A 24,081-nucleotide genomic window follows, 5' to 3' on the forward strand; every position below is an offset into this window, starting at 1 on the left:
GTGGATAGCTGAGTGGATTTAGTTAAGCCAGGCTTTACCAGCGCTTTAAAGCAAATGAAATGTATGTGAGAGAGGGGCGATGGAGAGATGAGGGGCACTTTTTCCAGGTGGTAGTAAGGGAATCCGCGGAGGAGGAAGTTAAGGGGGGGAAGCCAAAAAAAGATAGTCACACCAGACGCCACCAGCACTGAAGCCGGGCCTGTATCTTAGAAGCTTGAATGTTCATCGCTGAAACATTCTGTAATCTGCAGGTCACGACTTTTACTCATAGCAAGGCTGCCTCAGCCTTTCATCATTCTAAGACCGCTATTTTTTTTTGGTTTTAAGTTTTCTTTATTGATTTTCAGTCAAAGTCTAAGACCGCTATTTGCCGATTACGAGTAGTTCTGAGCGGAATTTAAAGTGTGGTGTTCTGCTCCTTACAATTATTTATAAGATGGCTGATTTTCGCACCAGAAATTTCCATGGTGCGTGCACACCAGACCCGATTTTACTGGCTGGAAATTTAGTCCAATAAAATCGCCTTAGGGAATGGACTCCAATGCAGCCAGATCTTAGTCTCCAGCCCCCAACCGACCCGGGCCAAGGCACACGTCGACTTGCTCCTTGTTGCTTGGCTCCATCGTCCTCTTTCCTACCTCAGCGTTCCCGCTCTTTCCCCCACTGGGCACATGACTGACCTGGATACATTCATTCATTTCTTTATTCGATCAGTTTATAAAAAGATCATAAAAGCACAGAATAAATACAAAGTAACAATTTCATTTCAATAAAATACTTTATGTCCCTTGTAGAAGAATAAAAAATAAAGATAAAAAGATGATAATATAATTTAGATACCCGTTTAACATCAACCTTATCTGAGTCGCTCTCTCAGATGCAGTAGTGGAAAACTTTTCCATGGCCCTTAGATACAAGCCATCCCCCTCTTCCTTTTTCTCATACCGGCCCAAAGAAAAGAGGCTAGTGAATAACATGTTAAAAAGTCCTGCAGGTGGTTAAAGTCTGCATTTAACCCCAGAAATAGGAGACTCCAGTCAGTAAATCCAGTTCTGCACAATTATTCCCATTTTGTGGGTGTAACTAATAATTGCACAGTACTGTTGGGGTGTTAACAAATGGTACTGGTATTTACGGGTGTGGAGTTTCCACCCTGAAGTACCTTGCACCTCATAATCGAGGCCTAGAAAGGGTAACACCTGTTATTTTCAGTGCTTAGAAATTACATAAGTGCTGGATGAAGTGCTATGTAAACATTGAATATAACTATCAATCATTTGATCCGTTTCTAACAAGCACCACCAATGAAGGTATCTGCCTAGTCCTTGCTCATATCCTTTTGTGCTTTTAACTGCCACCTATTTTTTCTTGATTCAAGCACTGTGATTTTAAACATCTTTGGCATGCAATATTAGAAGTAGCATTTTACCATAACAGAAGCTGGGATCGGAATGTGGTATTTATACACTTTTCTTGGTCAGTCAGGCATACACTTCAACATTTTGAGTCTCCAGGGCTGATGGTTCAGCCCACTGAAATTAATTTCGAATAAAATATAAGGTGGAATGTCATGGCATGAAAACAATTCAAGTACATGAGAGGCATTTTGGTTGTTTTAACCCCTTGCGTGCTGCCGTCGGCCGACGGCATCACTACCTTTCTAGTGCTGCCGTCGGCCAACGGCGGATGCAGCCCCGCACACTCTTCAGAACGCCCGCACCGAGGCGGAAAAACCACCGCGGTTAAGGCGTTAAGTGTGAAGATGAGTCTAAAGAGGGTATACACCCTCCAAATGATGGTGCGTCGTGAATAATGCATTAGAGTTTAACTCTTTAATATTGTGCTGTGTTGTCATGGCTATAGCACAGAGGCAATTGTTACATCATTGTGGTTATCAAACAAAATTTTAAACTGATTATACGAACGGTACTCAGAGCACCTTTATGTTTGTGCCCTAAATGGGTTAAAAGATAAAAAATTTGCATTAACCATAATTAGATTGATGTGTCTGTTTTGATCTATACTCAATATGTTGTTTTTGTTGGGTATGTCTAACTGTAGAATCCTCATCTTAGAATATCCCCCGGTCCCCAGACAGGATCCAGAGAATATTGTAGGTGTGCTCCAATGTGCCGACAATTGACATCAAACACTTCCGTGCTGACTCCATGCTACCTGGCAGGTGATGGAGCAGAGCTGCATACTAGCAGCACTCCTACTTGCTAAGGTCAATTCCTTTCTTTCCGTGCCTTCTGACATGGATCCAAAGCTCTACTTACATCTTTGTCGGTCTTCTAACTACTCCAAACAGCTCACTGAACAGTGTGTTATGGAATGATGTCCTCAACAAAATGACAGGATTGAAGCTGCGACTGCAGGATGCAGATGTTGCTCATGGACCAACACAAGTTGTTCCTTTGGTGCCTGGGCTCCTGACATAACTCGATGTCGTGTGACAAATGACCGAAAGGCACCCAAAGGCTATTCAAGATTGGGAGGCTCAGTTGTATGTTGCTGGACACAGGATATAGTTGTGATCTATCCACAGGTCCTACTCCTGCTCCGTGTTATTAGCCTAGTCCTGGCCAGGGTGCTGTTCCTGTAACCATTCCACTTCCCACTCAAAATCTTCACGCAAGTCCAAGCACAAGCATAAAAAAAGCGCAGTGGGACTCAAACTCATCCTGCTTCTCTGATTCCAAAGAGAAGGTGCAAGGGCATTGATATGTAAGCCCGATGCACCAGAGTTCCCCCGGCCAATGTTGACTCTGCAGCAGATCGAAGCCTGCAGAGAGGCCATGCTGCAATTTTTAGTGCGCTTGAGGCCCCACACAACCCCAAGGCTACCAATCAGCTTACCTCCAGCACGTCCATCCTGGTTCTATCAATTCCTCGTGAGACCAGTTATCGGTCCTGTACCAGCTCCGGTACAAACTTCAGCTTCTGTCCAGAGATCTATGCCAGTGCCTGCCTTTCATATGCTGACATTGACTACAGTTGATAGTCCAGTGCTGACACCCATGTCAGACCCCGAATCGACATTGGTTGGAGCTCGACTGAGGAATTACAGTCACTTCAGTTGCAGGGAAGACTAGTCAGGCCTCTGGGTAGCCAACAATCAACCACCAGTATTTCAGAGCCGGGAGATGTCCGAGGGACAGCAGGATCAGTAGACTTTTCATGGACGTTGAGGTGCACGCGGATGCAGGGAATTGACTCCTTCACTCCGAGGGAGATTCCTTCTTACTAGGATGCATGCAGAGTCATAGCTGACTCGGAGGATGCATGGCCACTGGGTTACAGAAACTTAGTGGAGACAAAGTTGCAGCAGTAATCTTCACACCAAGAGCAGTCTTTGTTCCTGGCTCAAAGAAGCAGCAGAGTTCCAGTGTCCACCAGCAGAAGAGTCTTTAGACGATCTTAAGAAGACAGGCAATCGGTTCTTGAAGTTTTCCGGACAAATCTAAGGACCCAACCTTTAGTATCCCTAAAAAGGGGAAGGATATCCCTAAAAAGGGGAAGAAACTCTTCTGCGGTGACTCACCTATCAGGGGAGGTCAGGGAGGCTACTCAGCTGGCCTAGCCAGTCAGATGCTCCCAGGGGCCAAGTTTCAACATTGGCATCAAGTGCCCTCCCGGAGGAGCATTGGACACCTCCTTACGTAGGAGCTGGACAGGGGGACGCATACTCCCCTATCCTTTGTGTGGTTTTGCTGGGCAAAACTGGTTTATGCAAGGAGGGCACCAGATGTGGTGGTGCTCGGAAGCACCCCCACCCTACCTAATTCTAAAGGAGAGGTGGTCACACCTCTCCTACGCAGGAAATCATTTTTACAGCTCCCCCTGCCAGAGTTAGGCTCATCAGCAGTGGGGCAGAACAGTGTCTGAGGCCGGCAGCAGCGCAGGCTGACAGACAGACCCTGTAAGGCTGCACATGTAGGTATTGTGGGGGATCCTCTAAGTAACCCCCAGTACATGGTATCATGTAAATATCATTGGAATCACTGTAGTTGCATGATTCCAACATGTTTGATACCAAACATGACCAGGTTCGGAGCTGCTATTATGTATTTGGACCTCTCGACTTGTCGGTGTCCACTATATACCTTAAAATGGCTACCCCACACTTACAAAGCCCATAGAATTCAGTCTGGGGTTTTCAGGGGTACCTCGGCTCGTTCAGGGGTAACCACACATTTAGAACCATGCACCCTGCCCTTGGACTGAAGGGCCTTCCTTAAGGGTGACTTATAGGTTTATAGTGCAGTGATCGGGATATAAGGTAAACCTTATATCTAAAGTGAAAGGTGCATGCACCATTTCACGCAGACTGCAATAGCAGCTCTGCAGACACCGTTTGCATGGACTCTATTTGATATATTAAGAAGCAACAAGGGAACCCAAACAAGTCGACCAGGGACCTTGGGAATCAATTATTTAGAACAACAATAGCCCCCAGAAAGGAAGGATAGGAAACCAAGTAATGAATATAGACTCAATCGTTGCTGTATTAAGTGGACTTGTCCAGCCGGACAGAGGTCTAATATTTACTTAAGAGCAGTTAAGTCAATAATGCACAACAATACATAAAATGGGACTCAAGCCTGTGTCCTACATAGCCAGTGAAATACAGAACGGGGAAAAGGGTACACACAAGGGGGGGCTCAGGCAAAGCTTTCTTGGTTTGTTACACATAAGAATTACATATTACTGTGAGAACAAATCACAACAAAACACCTTTACGTTGAAGTAAACAAAAGTTTTTTAACGTATAAGGTGTATTTAAGGTGTCAACGGCATTTCGATCCGTTGAAAGACTGCGCAGATCATCATCAGGGCATAGAATGTATGCTTGTTAGGATAGAGCCTCATATGCCTGGGGAAAAAATAGGAAGGGAAAATATCCAGGCGGAAAATTAGGGACAGTACAAATATAGAGGAGTCGGTGGCGACAATGTTGCATGCAACACAGTGAGTACTGATTGACATGCATGACTAGAACTAGGAAGGTGTAGGAAAGGTGCGGCTATTTAGTCTATGCCGCAGAATCGACCGGTGGGCGGCGTGATTTCTAATGATTGCACTCATATCAAGACGTGATGGAAAGTGTAGTGTAATTGCGGTGGTTGGGTCAGGCATAAGGAAAAACCATAAGCAGTAGTAGGACGCTGGTTTCACATGTGGGGACTCACGAGCAAGCATATCGGTAATCAAGCGTACGGCATGCAGAACAATGAGAGGCGTACGACAGAGCGCCCTGTAACAACTCGAGCAAGGTGATAAGGCAATAAATAAGGAGTGACATGGTCAGTCTATAAACAACGTAATATGCACAATCGGAATGACCTCATACAAAATACAACACAATAATGGCAGGTTCATTTCAGCTTGTGTTAGACCTGGCATCATTGGCATGAGTCTCTCCTCCATTTTTTTTCTGTTTGCCTCCTCTGTTTACGATGTTTTTGCTGGTATATTGCTTTGGGCACTGTGCCACTGCTGATCAGTGCCACAGTGCAAGTGCTCCCTATGTGAAATTGATATTGATTGTATTCCATGTTTGGCTTATTTGGTTTACTGTCAGTCCCTAGTAGAGTGCACCAGGAGTGCCAGGGCTTGTAAATACAAATGCTGCTAGTGGGCCTGCAGCACGTGTTGTGCCACCCACAGAAGCAGCCTGGTAAATTATGTCTAAAGGTCTGCCATTGCTAGACCTACGTGCAGTCTGGTACTGTCACGTAGACTGCGCAAGTACACCTACTTGCCAGTCCCTAAACCTTCCCTTAACTTCATGTTAGTCACCCCTATGGTAGGCCCAAGGGCAGGGTGCATTGTAAGCATATGGTAGGACAAGCCTGATGAGGTTGGCATGTCCTAATAGTGAATTACAGCCATATTCGTTTTTCACTATTGTAAGGTAACATGCTCTCCATAAGTTAGAATGGGCTGCCAGGATTATTAATGGTATAATCCTAGCGGGCTCGGGGAGCATGGTGCAATGTCGAGTTTGGTATCCCTGAACTCAGGGTTTAATAACGCATCCGTTTGGGTGGATGGTTTTTAGACTCTGTGTTTGAAAATAGCACTTTTAGAAAGTGGCTATTTTCTTGTCTGACTGTCTACTGGTCTCTGCTGGTTTGGTGTGCGTATGACAGAAGCTGGGTGGCTCCAGAGGTCTGAATGAGTCAGTGTGGGGTGAGTGGGGCATTTGCATTGAGAGTAGGGGAAGAGTAGCTCTTGATAGCCTGCCCTGCCTGACACAATGCGGGCTCCACCTCCTGCCAGGCGACTGATGGCCCTGCCCCTGCCAGTGACAATGCTGGCTCCACTTCCTGCTGGGCGGCTGAAGACTCTGCCCTGCACAGTGAATAGGCCAGGTGCCTCGGCCTGGCAACACCCACAACAAACCCAGAATGGGGGGAAATTCCCCTGCATGGACAAAGGGATCAAAGCCAAAAAGGGGTATAAGAGAAGGACCCCTGAACCAAGAATTTAGATCACTTCTGACAAGGAAACCTGAACCAAGGACAAGAAGCCTGCTGATCCAAAGACTTGCCTACCCCTTCTGCCAGTGTGCTGTTTGTTGGGGGAATCCTGCAGTTGCTTCTTTATTTTTGCCAAGGAACTAGGAGAGAGGAACTGAGTGTGTACTCTCAAGCTTTGCCAAGGAAATCTCCAACGGTTGGAAGAATGCCAGCCTCCTGTTGAAGTTACAGGGCCAAAGGACTTCATTTATTTGCTGAAAGTGCTTGTTGCTGGAACCTGAAAATCCAGCACCTCTGAAGAATCCAGCAATCCCGACGCCGACGGACGCCGCCGAATCCAGCTCGACATCGTGAGTGCAGCTCCCGTGTCCCGCACCTTCGCCGCCGGGCCCGATCGACGCTAGTAGCGAAGCCGCTGCCGACGCCTCGACACCGAGCCCTCTCGACGCCGTGAGCGCTGCTCACTCTTGCAACATCATCATCGACGACGACGCCGTATCCTGCCTCACCTCGTGAGCGCTGCTCCTGCCTGACATCTGTCGACGCCGCTGCAGATCGCCCCGACTCCGAGGCTCGATCTACGCCGAAGACACGACACCGGACATCTCGACGCCGCTGATCACCGTGTGCTTCACTTTTCCAAGGTACTGTGTTGTGGGGGTCTGTGCGACTCCGGGCTCGACGTAGCGCTCCTCGCGGTCGACGCCGAACCTTTGGATTAACTTTGCCTCGACGTCGTGTGACTCCCGTGTGGGTTACATTGTTGCCAAGAACTGTGTTTTAAAGAAGAAGAGTTGCTTTTGTTACTAAAGACTTTGTGCTAAGAAGAAAACTACACTTGAACTATTATTTTTTCCTTCCAAGAGTATTTATTAAGCTTGTGGTATATTTTTGTCGTTATTTGGTCTTGTTAAGCCTTATATAAACATCCTTATTTTTATAATACTACTGTGTCGTGTCCATTTGTAGTGTATTCACTTTATTACTGTATGTGGTCATAAATGCTTAACGCACTGCCTCTGAGATAAGCCTGTCTGCTTTGCCAAGCTACCAAGGGGGTGAGCAGGGGTTATCTAAGTGTGTGATCCCCTTGCCCTGACTAGAAAAGGTGTGTCCCTATTTGTCAGAAGTGTATACCTCTGCCAACTAGAGACAGCCGCTTCTAACAGCTTGCAATCAAGGTTACCAAGTGCGCAAATTATACGGTATGAATAAATAGTGAGCCACTTGCAGGGGGAACCAATGAACGTTAACATCCAACACGAATTGCGATATAAATGAACCTAGCCATACTCATATTGAAGGAGGTACCAGAAAAGATTTAGATAAGGCCGCTAGCATTTCTGCTATTCACAAGGGGGGACGGTGTGATAGGGAGAAGGCGTGGAGGGGGGGAAGCAATTCAGGTCCAATTGCCGCAAGTCTTACCGACAAGTCCAGAATGGGTGAGCTTGGGCGGGGGAGGAGGTAGCTGTCTGGCGGTTCCTAAGTGAGGAAGGAAGGGGTCAATCATGCGTATTATTTCAATCGCGGTGTGGCCGGTTAACTCACCAGAATGTAGGAATACGGAGTTCAGGGCGGGAGATTATCGAGTCGCTGAAGCATACTCGTATGGCTTATGGATTATCGAGTCGCTGAAGCATACTCGTATGGCTCAATCGCCTGTAGATAGGGGAGAGACACAGCTTGCCCTCAGTGCTGGGTCTCCTAAAAGTACGTGCTGACAGTGCTTAACGGTTACAAGATGAAGTTCGCTGAATAGCGGGGGTTCTTCCGTGTGTGAATACAGGGGAGCCCATTGAATGTGGTGCGTCATATATTGAGCCGGGACTAGAGCTGGATTGGGCAATGAAGGTCAGGTGGTGAAGTCGTGAAGATTAAGGAAGGACTGCTACTCGAGGCCCCTAGCGGTAATCAAAATAGAGAGGGGACTCGCGAGTGGCAGGAAACGGGGTGCCATTTTAAGGAGTGTAAAAGGGGAATAGTGTACAATGGAGAGAAATATGTGTGACACTTAATACTGATCATTCGGAAGCATTTAAGGAAACATTTTGCACATAATACACATTATTTGTCGTGGCAGGGAACTGGGTGCCATCTTACGGAATGTCAACAGGAGGTGTGCATAAGGGAGAAAAACATATGGTGACAATTGGTACTAGTCATTTAGAAGCATTAAGGCAACATTTCACACATAATTTACATTATCCGGAATAGCACTATATCAATGAAGTCCAATCCTCGAGCCGGTTAAGTCCTGTATTGAGGCTGTCGGTTTTCAGTATCCATTTTAGTTCTTCTTTGTTCAATATTTTTGAAATGTCCCCTCCTCTAGGAGGTAGTTTTACCAAAGTGATAATAGTCCAGCGAATGTCATTCTCGCAATGTCCATTCTTTACAAAATGTTCCACCGAGGGTGCCTTTGCTGTTTTGCACCTGATTCTGCTCCGATGCTGGGAAATTCGGAGGCAGATTTTTTGAGTGGTTTGTCCGACGTATATTTTGTTGCAGGGGCAGAAAATTGCGTACACCACATTACATGTGTTACAGTTGGTAAACATTCTTAATTCTGTCTTAATATCTTTAAATACAAACTTTGCACTCAATTGTGAAATCACATACCACAAAGTTACCACATTTGGAGTGCCCCTTAAGAGGTGCAAGGGACCAAAGATCATTAAGTGTGGGATTACTTTTTTTGTTGTTTGGTAGTGCTGCACGAACCAAGTGGTCTTTAATCTTTTTGCTTTTCTTAAAAGCAAGCATTGGGCGTTCCAGACTAAGGTTGCTAGCATTGAGAACAGACCAATTTTTTATGGTAGTTTTGCGTATTACATTTGAGACTGGGGAGAAGGTAGGTACGCATACCAATCGATTTGAGTTAGGTTTTATCTTAGGCTCTAATAGAGCCTCACAAGGGCAGTACCATGCTCTTTTCATTGCATTACGAACAAGTCTGCGTGGGTATCCTCGACTGGTGAGTTTGGTGCACAGTGTTTTTGCTTCACAGAAGTAGTCAGTCTTAGGTGAGCAGTTCCTCCTAATGCGTAAGAACTGAGAGAATGGAAGGGAGTCTCTGAGAGCCCGTGGATGGTTGCTGCCATAGCTGAGTAAGGTATTGCGTTCTGTAGGTTTTATGAACAGTCCAGTAATGAGAGTGCCATCTTTATGCTTGATATTTAGGTCGAGAAAGGGGATAGATGTTTTGTCATGAGTCAAAGTAAATTTCAAACCACCATAGTTGTTGTTAAGCCAGTGGAGGAAAGATTCAAGTGTGTTCTCATTGTCCTGCCAAATCATGAAAATATCATCTATGTATCGTTTCCACTTGCCAATACAAGTGCTGAATGGATTGCTGTTGGATAGGATGTGGTTGGTCTCTAGCAAGTCCATGTATAGAATAGCCAGGTTGGGGGCAAAAATAGCCCCCATAGATGTTCCATTCACTTGCTGATAGAATTGGTCTTCAAATAAAAAGACATTTCTGGTTAGACAGACCTCTAGGAGGTGGAGAATAAAGCTAGTAGGGACTGCGTGTGGCCGTGGTCTCTGGTTAAGAATGAGTTCCATTACCAGTAGGGAGTCCTTCTGCGGGATATTCGTGTGCAGGGACTCAATGTCCAATGTACACACAATTTCAAGATTGGGATCAATGGGGTGATTTTCTATGAGATTAATCATTGACATGCTATCCCTAATGTAGCATTCAGTGAGAGGGACAAAGTCTTTGATAAATTAGTTGACATATTACCCCAAGGGTTCCAAAATTGGCGGTTGAGTTCATCTCTGTAGTTGTCGATTTCTTGGAGCTCAATGCCACCCCCCTTGTCAGCAGGTTTAATCACTAGATTACTGTTCTCACGCAAGGTTGATATGGCAGACTTCTCTTCAATAGAGATGTTATATGGGATGTAGTGGTGTAAGTCAGCTAGCAGCGATACTTCTTTCAAGACCAATTTCTCGAAGGTTAAAATCTCACTACGGACCATATTGGTAAATGATGAAAAGGTCGAGTGAGGTCTGAATGGTGTATTTGATGTTTTAGTGGGGCTTGGGTTCTGCAAAAAATGGGCATGTAGTCTTATTTTGCGGAAAAAGCGCAGTAATTCTGATTGTAAGTACAAAAAATTAGGATATGTGGTTGGAACAAAGGAAAGTCCCTTACTGAGTATTGAGACGACATGACTAGATAGTACTTGAGAGGAGAGGTTGAAAATGGGAATAGACATGTGGTCCAAGTTTAGGTGAATATTTTGATGTGACCAACAACATCAAGCCCTTGCATCCCTTTTTTGACACCCTCATGAATACTTTAATGGCCATCTTTCACTACCATGTTCTTGCACTCCTGTTTTTCAGCAGATGGCCAAGAAGAAGGTGAGTGCCCACTGACCCAGGGTTTCTCCCAAAGCTCCCCACTCCAGAAATTCTCATTGTACAGCATTCGACATGTAAGATGAATCTGAATTCTTTTCCAACCAATCTCCCAGAGACAGAATCCAAAAGGATTGATTCCTTTGACAAGTGTATGTTTTCTTCTGCCTGTCTGGTACTGAGATCTGTAAACCCAGTCTCTCTGTTGGGACGATCTACACCTGCCATTTAGGTCACGGTCAGCAAGATATTGCCGGCAGTACCGGAGGACCTTTGGACCTCTTTGGCTCAAATCATAGATGACGGGGGTGACCTGTCAAAGTATGTCTTCGGTGCAGGCTTGAATGTCACAAACTGCATTGCCAGGGCAGCTGGCACCAGTGCTATGCTTTGCAGAGATAGTCTTGAATGAGGATCCCATTCTCTGGAGATGTGCCGGCATCACTAATGGATATGTCTTTTGATGTTTTTTGTTTTTTTAAACTTTTTTTAATTAAAGTTATTAATACAGCAGTGTAGATCTGCACGTGTTATTTGTACAATCACAGTGTTATTTCTATACAGTTACTTGTTAAACATTTCTGCCTTGGTACATATTTAATTCCACAACGTTACATGTCTTCACCCGAGTCACTATCATCTTCTGAGGGGGATCAGATGTTCCCTCTGCGCACGTTCCACTTTCCCCATACCCATTTGCGGGGGCATTTCCTATTTATCAATGTGGCCTTCTCTGCTACCATGGCCATATCCATGTCCCTTTGATGGTTTTTGCTTCTTCAGAGAGAAGGTGGACTCAGCTCTGGAATATTTTGACTATAGTAAAGGGATATAGTGCATTCCCTGGTGCAGCAGACTCCTGCAAAGTCAGTTCCAAAAATGTAGTCCCTACTTCAGGGGGCTGGCATATAGGCAGTAACAGACAGTCCTGTCTTTTTAGTAATACAGAACCATCAGCAGGTGCAGAGGCCAGCAAGGGCACCAGTTCTTCAATTCCTCTTCCCTGCCACAACGACCAACACGCTGTGTTAGCTTACCTTCAGCTGCTCGCATGCAGTCGGGGGGGCAGTATTCAACACTCCTCCGAAGCTGGTGATCCGTCACATCAGACAGTTGGTCCTTGGAGAATGTTCAGAAGGGATACACCCTTTAATTCCTCTCCTCCCCACCCTATATTCATGCCGCACCAAAACGAATTTTGGAAGAGCATCTGCCCAACCTGGTGCAGGAGATATGCATGTTGCTCTCCAAGGGTGCTGGATTCTGAGAAAGGCGGGGTTGTTATTCCTGCTGTTTACTCGTCCTGCAAAAGGATGTGGCCCTCAGGCCCATCTTGATCCTTCGACCCTTGAATGCCTTCCTGCAAAAGCCCAAATTCAAAATGCTCATATTGGCTCAGATATTTTCTGCCTTAGACTTTGCAGACTTGATGGTGACTTTGGACTTGCAGGACACATATTTTCATATGCACGTCCTGCAGTCTCATAGGCGTTACTTGTGGTTCAAGGTGGCAAAGGAGCAATTTCAGCTTGCTGTGCTCCCTTTCAGCATCTCCTCCACCCCCTGGTGTTCGCAAAGGTGATGACCGTGTTTGCTGTCCATATTCGGCAGTAGGGAGTTCCTGTACCATGGCGACAGGCTGCTGAAGGCAGTCTCAAGGCAGTCAACCCGAGACAACCTCCAGACAACAGTAGAACTCCCAACATCATTGGTGTTCACTATAAATGAGACTAAGTCCCACCTGGTTCCCAGATACTGACTTCTATTCATTGGAGCGATTCTGGACACAATGGCTTTAAGGCTTTTCTTCCATTACATCGAGTCCCGGACATTTGGACTATGATCTTGTTATTTCTGAGTCAATACTGGATCCTGTTGAAGGCATATCTGAGGTTTCTTGGCCTCTTAATTTCATGTATCCTCCTTGTCAGCCATGTTGTGCGACATATGCAAGCCTGCAGTGGGACCTGAAATCCCAGTGGGCCCAGCATCAAGGCTGCCTTCCTGACTCCATCGAGATATGTACCTCAGGTGAAATGGCCCAAGATCTGCAGTGACGGCAGGCCATTCTCCCTTTCTCACCTTGAGCTGAACGTGGTGATGGACACATTACTGCTGAGCTGTGCGGCGTCCCCTATGGGAGATGTAGATCTGAGGACTTTGGTCGCCAGTGGAGAGCCTACTCCAAATCATTCTTCAGAAGCTATGGGACATTTGTCTGGCCTTAAAGGCCTTCCTTCTATCAATCAGGGGAGAGTGGTGCAGACTCACTGACAACACCACTGCCATGTAGTACTGCTACTAGCAGGGCAGATTTGGATCCTGGACCCTGTGCCAGGAGGTTCTGCACCTCTAGAGGTGACATAAGATCTTCCCATTCACCAGCCACCTGGCAGGGTCCCAGAATTTCATAGCAGGTAAAATGAGCAGATGTCATCTGGTATATTACAAGTGGTGTCTACATCCTGAGGTGACGTGGGGCATATTCGATCAGTGGTGAGAGCCCTGGCTAGATCTTTTCACCACTGTGGACACATGCAATGTCAGCAGTTTTGTGTATTGTTTCCGCAAGAGCAATCATGAGGAGACATTCTGGCTTAAATGTATCAAGGGACTCGTGTACACCTTCTCTCCACTACCTCTCCGCCTTGTGTTCTGAAGCAGAGCAAGAACAACTGCTTCCAGTCAAGCTACCACTTCAGGAAGGTCTCCTGTCACAGCAACAAAGCAGCGTCTTTTCCCCGAACTTCTGCAACTTACACATTCATACTTCTCAATTGAGGAGTGGCAATTGACTGCATGCGATTTGCTATTGGAAGTGGTAGATGGCACCCTCACCACCAGACGTAACTCCATGAAATCCATCTGCACGTTGGGACAAGTTTGTAATGTGGTGTGGTGCCGGGGGTCATGCAAACTTGTTGGTCGCCCCCTTCTTTTTTTTCTTCCTTTGCCCAACAGAACCTTGCAGTCGGCACTGTAAAAGTTATTTGTCTTCCCTGTCTTCGTTTACCATTGGTCCTTGTTTAAATTCCTGTTGTGATGAGATTTATTGGGGGTGTAGCACACACTTCCCACAAATTGTTTGTGATACCCAAGTGGGACATCATATTGGTCTTGACCTTCCTTCGAGCCTATGCATAGTTGCTCGCTGCATCTCCTCACTCTGAAAACTGTCTTCCTCATTGTAATCCCATTAGTTTGTCGTGTGAGTTAACTGCAGGCACTTTCTGTGCAACTGCTCTAAACAACGTTCTTTCCAGACACATTGAAGCTGAGGACTTGTGTGGCCTTCTTGCTGAAACTCGTGACTCCCTTCCTTTTTTGACAGTTGATCTCTTTACTAGTATTCTTTGCTCCCGGGGGGCGGAGCTTGCCAGCGTCGATGCCGGACGTGTGAGCGCTGAGCTCCGCGCCATCACCCAAAATATCCGTTATATTATCCTGATTCGTCGGACTCAAAGACTCGCCTGTAAGCGCAATCGCCGCGGGAGCCCTAACTGCACACTCGGCTGGACCCGCGGAGGCGATCGGCTGAAAATTGATGAAGTTACGGGACCTGCGTACATCGGCCATTCAGGGCCTGAAAGCAGCGGACTCGCCTGTGTGCCTGGCCGGCGTACGTGCTCAGACGTGTGGCCGGTAGAGGAGCGCGACCCCGGAGGCCTGCGGCCCGCCTCAGTAGCGGTTCCCCGGGATGAGTGTCTGAGCCTCCCGCCCCGAGACAAGCAGGTACGGGTTTGCGTGAGGCCATCGGCGCTCGAAGCCGGACGCCTGGTTGTGGCCGGTGCCCGTTTCCAGGTGGTTGTGCGGTAGCCATCCCAGTGCATAACGGACATTTTCTCTGGTGCCTGTGCGTGGCCCTTTGATAGCGAGATCCCCCTGCTGGCGGCTGGATTGCACGGCGGGGCCCCCATCGACGGCACCGCAAGTTGTCCAGAGACGCAGGGACCGCCCCGCTGGATGCGTGATACACCTGAGGGGGTCTGGCGGGATTGAGACGCGGGAGTACGCCTGAGGCGGGACGGCGGGGATCGGCCGGAGCTGGGGTGCTGTCGGTTGCGGGCTCTCCCGCTGGAACCCCGACCTCTGACCCCGGACAACCACACGGTTACGTGCTGCGGACTGTCCCCCCTCCCCATTGAAGTTGCGGAGTGGTGGAGCTCGGGGTCGCATCGCAGCACCCCCAGGGAGAGTGTGACTTGCTGCGAATATCCGGAAGCGGGCCACAACGGTTGCAGGGCCTCGTGAAGAAGGCACGAACGCATTGCAGACGATCGTGCGACGCACAAGACTGCCCCTGGACCCCAGTGGAAACTCTCCTCTGGTGCACACGAACTGCGGTACAGGGAGCACCCACATGCCAGCGCAGACGGAACCCTGTGAATGCGCTCTCTGAGAGGGGTAATTAGGCATCAATCGCACTAGCTCAGACCTGAGGGCACAGTCTACTCGTCAGCAGAGTGGTGGTTTCGACTGCGACGGAGCGGTGTCACACTATCAGCGGAACCTGAAGCAGCGTTGTGTGGGTTGCGGCGCGGAACTTGAGGGGTGCGGTGATACCATTGCCCACGCACAATCTACTACCACCACAGAGAGGCGAGGCTCCGGCCACTCCCGACAACGAGATATGGGCAAGAATGACAAGACCCAGACCAAGCTGGCGTTCGACCAGCGCAGGACAAAGGTCCCTGAAGACCCAGCGCCTGACCCCCCCACGAGGAGCACTGGCACGGAAAACACGCTGTATACTGATATCAAGGACATGCTCGTGACTATGGAGAAGGGGCTACAAGACAGCATGGCGTCCATCGGTACGAAGATCGACGCGCTCACCTACCATATGGATCGCATGTCGGAGAGGATCGACAAACAGGCGGAGAGGCTCGACATGTCTGAGAGGCGTATCACTGAGGTGGAGGAGGCGCAGACTGAGTGGGATAAAGACCGCAAACAGTTCTCCAGACTCCTACAGGTCATTCAGGATAAATCGGAAGATTTGGAAGCCCGCTCCAGGCGATCGAACATACGCATCACGGGGATTTCGGAGACAACGCAGACGGGGAGGATGGAACTGTTCATAGAGAAACTACTGGTCACCCTGTTGGGTGATGATGTCTTCTCCCCGATGTTTATCGTTGAGAGAGCGCATCGCACACTGGGCCCGCGACCGCGCACGGGAGCGCCGCCGCGGCCGATAATAGCGAAACTGCTGAATTACAGAGATCGCGACACGGCGTTGCGGGTAGCCAGAGACAAAGGGAAGCTACAATTTGAGGGTCTGGAAGTCTCCCTGTACCCCGACTTCACGACAAAAGTTCAGGAGGAGCGGAGACACTTTGCTCCATACAAGAAACAATTGCGGGAGCTGGGCCTCGACTACGCAATGCTGTACCCGGCAAAATTGCGGATCAACAGGCGGGGACATTCACACTTCTTCACAGATCCTAAGGAACTACAGAAATCGCTAAAGGAGTGGTCCAAGGAGCAGAGGAACAGCCCACACAGACCGACTGGGGACCAAGCAGAAAACAGCGGTCTGGATGAACAGGAATAATACCCATGTGACCTGCTGCGTGGCCAGCCTTCAGAGGCAACGGACGCTGTGCAGAGTTATACCTGTGAAACGTTGCTCTGGTGATGCTCCCGGGTGAGCCGAACTGCAGGGATGAGGAGGCGGAAGCTCCCTGCGGACTCCTGACGATTGGCGGCTGGGTGAGATTGTTTCATTTTGATATGCATCAGTTGTCTTTATATGGCCCCCATTCACTGCCATAGAACATTGACTGCAGAGTGAGGAGGCGGGAGTGTAGGGGGACTGCTTGGGTGTCGCCCAGAATGGACACATACTGTGCACTGGTCTGAATACCCGTCGAGAGACATTGTCTGGGGTGATGGCGTCTGGGGTCATAGTCGCACAGTAGACTGATGTGGAACTATTGTGTGATTCTTATGGTGACCTCTGCCCTAGCGCGCATAGCTCTAACCGCCCCAGGTGGGCTTCGCCTGCGGATACTCAGGACGATTCTGCTTGTTTGAAGATGGAGGGTGGGAATGGGTTCTGTCAGGCCAGGTTGGGGGTGGTCTGCAGTGGGTGGGGGGTAGTGCGAGTTGCGGGAAGTTGTTGTTTGGCTTGTTGGGAACTGAAAGTTACGCCATGCAGAGTACTGTCTGATTTTACTAGTAAAAGAAACATTGCTGTTGATGGAAATTTGCAGAGACTGTGTGAGGGTGGGGGGATACTGCTATTCCCTGCCACTTTGATTTCACCCCTGGAATGGCTGATTTAGGCGGGGCGACCGCTGACAGCGGTCCTGATACACTGAAGGTCTTGACCTGGAATGTGAGAGGGCTGAACGATCACCGTAAGCTCCGCAAGGTGCTGAACTACTTACATAGGCATCACATTGATCTTGCACTCATCCAAGAGACACACCTCCCTCCTCAGAATAAGATGCTCACCACTAAAGGCATAAGGGGTAACAGCCTGGCAGCGGGATTCACCACACACTCCAGAGGGGTAGTTACATGGGTCAACCCACGATCCCACTTAAAGCTGACATTGATTGAGGCGGACTCGGAAGGGCGCTATCTGATTACAAGATGTGTGGGTAAAGGACACGACCTCGTAGTGGTTAATGTTTATGGGCCCAATTATGACCACCCTGAGTTCTATGCGGGTTTGGCCGCGCGCTGCCGATCCTATGAGTCCTCTAGAATGCTTGGGGGGGAGACTTCAATTTTGTGTTCAACCCTGATCTGGACAGATCTAGGGGGCCGACTCGCAGACCAGCGGCTGCGGCCCTCCTCATGCAAGCTGAATTGGTGAAATTAGACCTTGCTGACGTCTGGCGCACCAGACACCCCACTCAGGGAGGGTTTACGCACTACTCGGCCTTCCACAATATACACACAAGAATTGACTATTTCCTGGCCTCAGTCGGTGCTTCCCGGTTCCGGGGTTGTGTGGTGCTGCCTCGTACGCTCTCGGACCATTCCCCCCCTGCTGTTGACCCTGGTTACCCCGACGAAAAGAATACCTCCATTTACGTGGAGATTTCCGCCTTACTCCCTACTAAATGAAGTGTTCAGAGGTGAACTAGCGGAAGACATAGACTCTTTCTTTGAGACCAATCTGGGTTCCGTTGATTGTTTTCAGACCATATGGGACACGTTCAAGGCTTATATCAGAGGGATGGCCATGGCCAAACACTCCAGTGTACTTAAAGCCATTCGGCAAAGGTTGAAACACCTCGAAGCCCAACTGAGGGGCCTTGAGGCGAGGCAGCGCAGCAGCCCGGATGCGGAGTCCTCGGAACAGTTTAAAACACTGATAGCTGAATATAATGAGGAGGCTGATAGGGAGGTGCGGCATATGGGAAAGTATGCTACGGCACGGGTATACGGGGAAGGGGACAGGCCTAGCTCGGTACTAGTCAGAATAATGCGACAGGAGAGGAAACCTCTGGTGATAGACGAATTGACATCGGCCACTGGAGAGATGCTTACGGATGAGACGGAGATCATTGCTGAGTTAAAAAATTATTATGCTGCTCTCTATAGGTCAAAATCCTCCCATATGGAGGAGGAGATCGAAGATTATCTCAGCTACATCAGGATGCCCTTTTTGTCAAATGCACAGAGGGAATTTTTGATGACGCCATTCCAAGAAGATGAGATACGGGAGGCGCTGGGGGGGATGCGAGCTGGTAGTGCCCCGGGGGCAGATGGCCTCACTGTGGGCTTTTACAAGGCATTTATAGACAAACTACTGCCGCACCTGATAACCCTTTTTGATGATATCTGCGCGGAAGGATACATGTCTCCCTCCATGAGTGAGGCACTGCTGGTCACCATATTGAAACCCGGGAAACCCCCAGAGGTTTGCGGCTCCTATCGTCCACTTTCTCTGATAAACGTGGATGCCAAGCTGTATGCCAAAGTGTTAGCCACGCGGCTGGCACTGCTCGTCCCTGACCTGGTGGCGCCAGAGCAGCCCGGATTTGTTCCGGAACGAAATCTAACGTATAATATCAGAACGGTATTAGGAACAATGCAGCACGTACGACAGGAAAATAAGTCGTTAGCTATATTCCTTGACATGGAGAAGGCATTCGATTCCGTGGAATGGCCCTTCATGCTGACAGTATTGCGGAAGTTGGGACTGGGTGAACCCTTTCTGCAAATGCTGGGAGCACTTTATTATAAACCTACGGCCAGACTGTGGATAGGAAACACTGTCACTGACCCCTCTGAAATCAGCAGGGGAACAAGACAGGGGTGCCCTCTCTCCCCCTTATTGTACGCACTAGTAGCTGAACCCTTGGCCTGTGCGATCAGGGAATATCATGCTGCTGAGGGTATTAATTTTCCGGCGTACAAGATAGGCATTTCCACGTACGCTGATGACACCCTGCTGTACGTTCGTGACCCGGAGACTAATCTCAAGTCAGTGCTTAGAGAGGTGGTAAGGTTTGGGTCCCTTTCGGGGCTGAAAGTCAATTGGGCCAAGTCAGTGGCGTTCCCGTTAACCCCAGTCACCAAGCCTTTTGAGATGGAATATCCGCTGCAGTGGTCCACGGACCCGGTTCGTTACTTGGGGATACAGCTGCATACGGATCCTGAAATACTGATTCGGGAGAACTACGGGACCGCTTATTCCAGGCTGGTTGACGATATTGATAAGTGGTGCAAACTTCCCCTGTCACTGATGGGCAGGATTGCCATCATGAAGATGGTGGTCTTGCCGAGGTTTCTGTTGATGTTCACGAACATCCCGGTGGTTCTCTCTAAGGTTTTTTTCAAACAACTGACACAGGCCCTTATTCGCCTTGCGTGGGGGGTTAAACACCCTAGGATTCAGTGGCAGATCCTGACATTACCATATGAGATGGGGGATTGGGAGCCCCTAACATGGAGAGATACCATAGGGTGGCACAGGCAGCGCATCTGCATTCATGGATACATGGTAGCCCACATACCCCACATGTCATACTTGAGCGTCTCTTCGCGGAACCTTTGCCGCTGCCGGCCACGGTCTGCCTACCGGTGGACCGTGGTGTAGGTAGACTGGACTCCATAAAGACCACGAACCATGCTTGGGACGAGCTGGCACGCGCGCAGAATTGCGACCTGCTGTATTCCCCGCAAATGTGCGTTGAATGGGCAGTGTGGCTCCCCCTGCTGGAGGAGAAGGGAGTCACAAGAACATTGCACACGTTGGGAATCTCAAAGCTAGAGGACTTGTTCGTAGACGGGGTGGTGAAGACATGGGAACAGTTATCCCCCCCGCAGATGAACGCTTCACACTTACCACGCTTCCAGTATCATAGAGTCCGGAGTGCACTGCAGGACCTTTTGGGTCCTGGTCTGGCAGAGCCTGCTGAGGTACCGGAACTCACTTACGTGATTAAAACGGGGACCTCTCGTAAGTTAGTGACTAATCTAAACAAATTGGGAGCCAGACACAAACAGCTCCATTTTTCCAAAGCTAGGACGGAATGGCAGCGCGACCTCAAGATACAGATAGAAGACGAGATGTGGAGGTATTGTTGCCTCAGCACTAAAGGGATATCTTTGACCGGAAGGCACAGATTAGTGCATTTCAAATATTTGCACCGTGTCTACTATACCCCGGAGAGACTGCACAGGTACGGGTTGCGGCAATCCCCGGAGTGTGAACGCTGCCATGCGCCAACAGCTGATTTCCTCCATATGGCTTGGAGCTGTCCCGGCGTCCATAAATTCTGGGGAGAAGTGTTCTCAGAACTTGGTTTGATATTGGGGGTGGAGATTGCAGCAGAACCGGCACTAGCACTGCTGGGGTATTCGAAAACCTTGCCAGTAGCATTGAGACGATTGGCTGATATGGCCTTGTTAATAGCCAGACGTGTTGTGGCCGCTTGCTGGATGAGGGGCCCACTACCCACAAAGAAGAGATGGGCTAGGGATATGCTGTATTGTTGCACACAATCTGAAGTGTATAGTGAACTGCTCCCGCCTATGAGTCGCCCCAAGAACTTCTGGACCCTGTACCAGACATATATTAGTGCTAGCGAGGTGGGGGAGGAGACAGGGCAGGGTGGGGACACAGATGAGCTGAATACACTTGAGGAACACGATATGGGGTCTGCGCTGGGGACAGCATGGAGTAGAGGGCAATAGAGTGGAGATGAGGAGAGTCGGCGGGAGGAGAAGGGCCGGAGCGCTAGGAACACTTTAGGGGCGAACGGGGTAAATTGTCTGGGGGTCGATCTGGGAGGTACTACAGGACAGGGGTGGAGAACGGGAGGTTGAGTGGGGCACATTCCTCCCCCTCTTTTTTTTTTTCTTGAAGGAGGGTGGTCAGGCGTTCTTAACCTGGGGAATAGATTGGGCAGGAGCACTGATGGCGAATTGTGGGTGGGGGATAGTTGGGGTAGAAATTAGGGAGACTGTTTCATACTAAGGGTGCGTCGAGCCTGCAATTTTCAGGGATTGGTGTGTCAAAGACCTGTAGGCAGCCAGTAGTATGTTAGCTCACGGCGAGAGATGTTTTTACGGCACTATTGGTCTGATTATACCTGAAGCCCTGATGCATTGTGATATAGTTGAACGCCGCCGAGCCTCCGGGATGTCGGCCTGAAGGCTGTGTCGGAATTTACTTGTGTGTATGAAAGTGTCTGCTAGGCACCAGCTACCGGCCCCGGAGTTGTAGGGGGAGCACTCTGTATAAGTTTCAACAAATGAATAAAGGTTTTTTGGGGAAAAAAAAAGTATTCTTTGCTCCCCTTTAAACTTCGGAAAAGGAGAGTCTCCATTGGTTAGATCCCAAGAGGACTTTAAGCTTTTACATTGATTCCACCAAGGTCCATAGAGCGGATAATCAGATTTTTTGTGGTGTTTTGTGGAGCAACGAAAAGGGAAGTTTGAGTAGAAGAGGATCTTGTCAAGATAAAGAGCCTGGCATCAAGATGTGCTAAGCACTTGCCAAGCAGCAGTCCTCAGAAGGTATGAGAGTCATTCCACCTGGGCTAAGGCCACTACCACTCCGTTGGTATGAGGGGTTTCTGTTCTTGATGTCTGCCAGGCTTCGACATAGGCTTTGGTATATATGTTTACAAAACACTACTTATGAGCAACAAGAAAGGTAGGGTTTAAGAGGCACTCCTATCCCCCAATTCAAAGATAAATAACAACAAAGGAATTACTACAGTTTATGGCAAAAAACACAAAAGGGCTAGTGTCTTAAACCAGGAGGACAAACCAAAGAAAAACCAAAAAAGCGTGACAACGGTGTACCGAAAAACCAAAAAGGTTTTTAAGAAAACCCTCACTCACCCCTAGTGGGTGACATGCTTCATCATCGGGTTCCACCGGTCAGGCCGAATGCCTACCCAGTGTGCTACAACACCTGCGACTGCATTGGAGCTGGTTCTTCGTGAATAGTGCTGAATTAGTGATATATGTGGTTAAAAAAGAGCGTACTGTAGCCAAAAAATAATTTTAATAAAGGCACAGCAAGCTCTCATTAAAATCAATTATGGACAAACATTTGGCCATTAGTTTGAGCCAACTGTGTCCAAATAGTGATCAACGGTCGACATGTTTCTGCTCAAGAAAGCCAAGTTGGCTGAGTTTTCATCAGGACCACAGAATAGTGTAAATAGAAAAACCCCACTGGGCGGTGTACGCACGCTAAAGCGCACCCAAAACCTCAATGGTAAAAGTGAAGTGAATATAAAAAAAATTAAAAACTCACAATTTTATATCGGACTTCCCTGGCATTTCCAGGTGTCCGAACCTGTAAAGGAAGAAAAACGGGACACACAAGCAAACAAGACAACAGATGAATAAACATGCACCCATTGTCGTGCTGGACTTAGCTAAGTTCCATTATCAGCCCATTTATTGCTCCATCACGCTTCAAAACACCAAATGGTGAACACATATATTCCCCGCTCATATCAGCAGAAGAGATTTTTTTGCCACAATATTTATTAATTATAAATACAGGCCCTAATGGGAAATCTACATAACCCCTTGTTGGATACCCATTTGATAAGTCACGACGCGTCTAAAAATAAATTCCATCACGTCTGTGCCATGAATATTATTGAGATATTTATAAACGTTGTGTGCAGTCAGAGGACTCAAAAGATTAACAGTGAGTCCCCTAGGTCTTATAACAAACACCTGGGCGTGCTGGTATGGCCCGGAGAGAGAGAGAACTAACAATAAAAAAACATAGGAAATTACGTGAATGCAAATCACGCTTCACTCCATGGGACCAGTGGTGGAGGTTACTTCACGTTGGAGGTACTGCAAGAAAGGAAAAAGAGGGGGCGGTCAAGCAGTCACGACACAGCGACCAAATCACCTCGCCTTGCACACACCTAATCGCCTCCTACTTACTTCACTCCAAACAACTCCCCACCTGCGACCTAGTTTGCTCGCATCCACCGCCGAATGTTAGGGATTGTATTTTTTTGACGGTTAATGAAACATTACGCTTCAATCGCGTGATGACGTTAAGAGGACCCGCCCAGTTGATAACGCATGTCCAAACCACCGCTTTGCCGTATTAAACTTTCAACGGCGTAACAGTGCAAAGGATCTAAGCCACCTAACATTAGTCACCCGAGATAACATTACTTAGTTCAAAAATTCGTAAGGGATTAGGAGTCGTTTTACTTATTTGAAAAAGTATCGTCTTTCAGCACATCACAGCGCTAGTTAGATGAATGACATGACCAAAATATCACGTGATTCATGAGCCGGACAGAGATTTTTTTAAAGGTGTAGGAGCCGAATAACTGGCAAAACTTTATTAGTCATGTTCTTTTTCTCGTTAAGCACAAACGAAATGTCATACATGTTCCAAAGATGAACGAAAGGCACAAATTAGCGCATTTTACACGTATAGTTCAGTGGTCACGAGACATAGGAACACTGAAACCTAGCAATTCAAAAGGTATGTGTGAGGGCCCAATATCAGATAGAAGAACTTATAGTTCACAAGGACCAGCGTATTGTATAGTAACTGACAGGCAACCTTTAAATATAGAAGTCGAATAGACAATTTTTAAATGTGGAAGTCGGATAGAATTGGCGCTAAAAAATTCTTGGTGTAGAACTAGGTACCAATGTAAAATTATAGTATACCATATAGTTCATTTTTACATTATCCCTTAGTTGGTACCAACCGTCAAAAAAATACAATCCCTAACATTTGGGCGGTGGA

General features: G+C 48.0%; 1 protein-coding gene across 1 annotated transcript in view; it reads left to right on the forward strand.

Moving 5' to 3' along the window:
• Positions 1-24,081, forward strand: part of PCCA (propionyl-CoA carboxylase subunit alpha) — a 2,354,189-nt gene that overhangs the window by 1,352,963 nt on the left and 977,145 nt on the right. The gene's annotated exons all lie outside the window — the stretch shown is intronic.

This window comes from Lissotriton helveticus, chromosome 8 (genome assembly GCF_964261635.1).
Source record: "Lissotriton helveticus chromosome 8, aLisHel1.1, whole genome shotgun sequence".
Taxonomy (NCBI): Eukaryota; Metazoa; Chordata; class Amphibia; order Caudata; family Salamandridae; genus Lissotriton; species Lissotriton helveticus.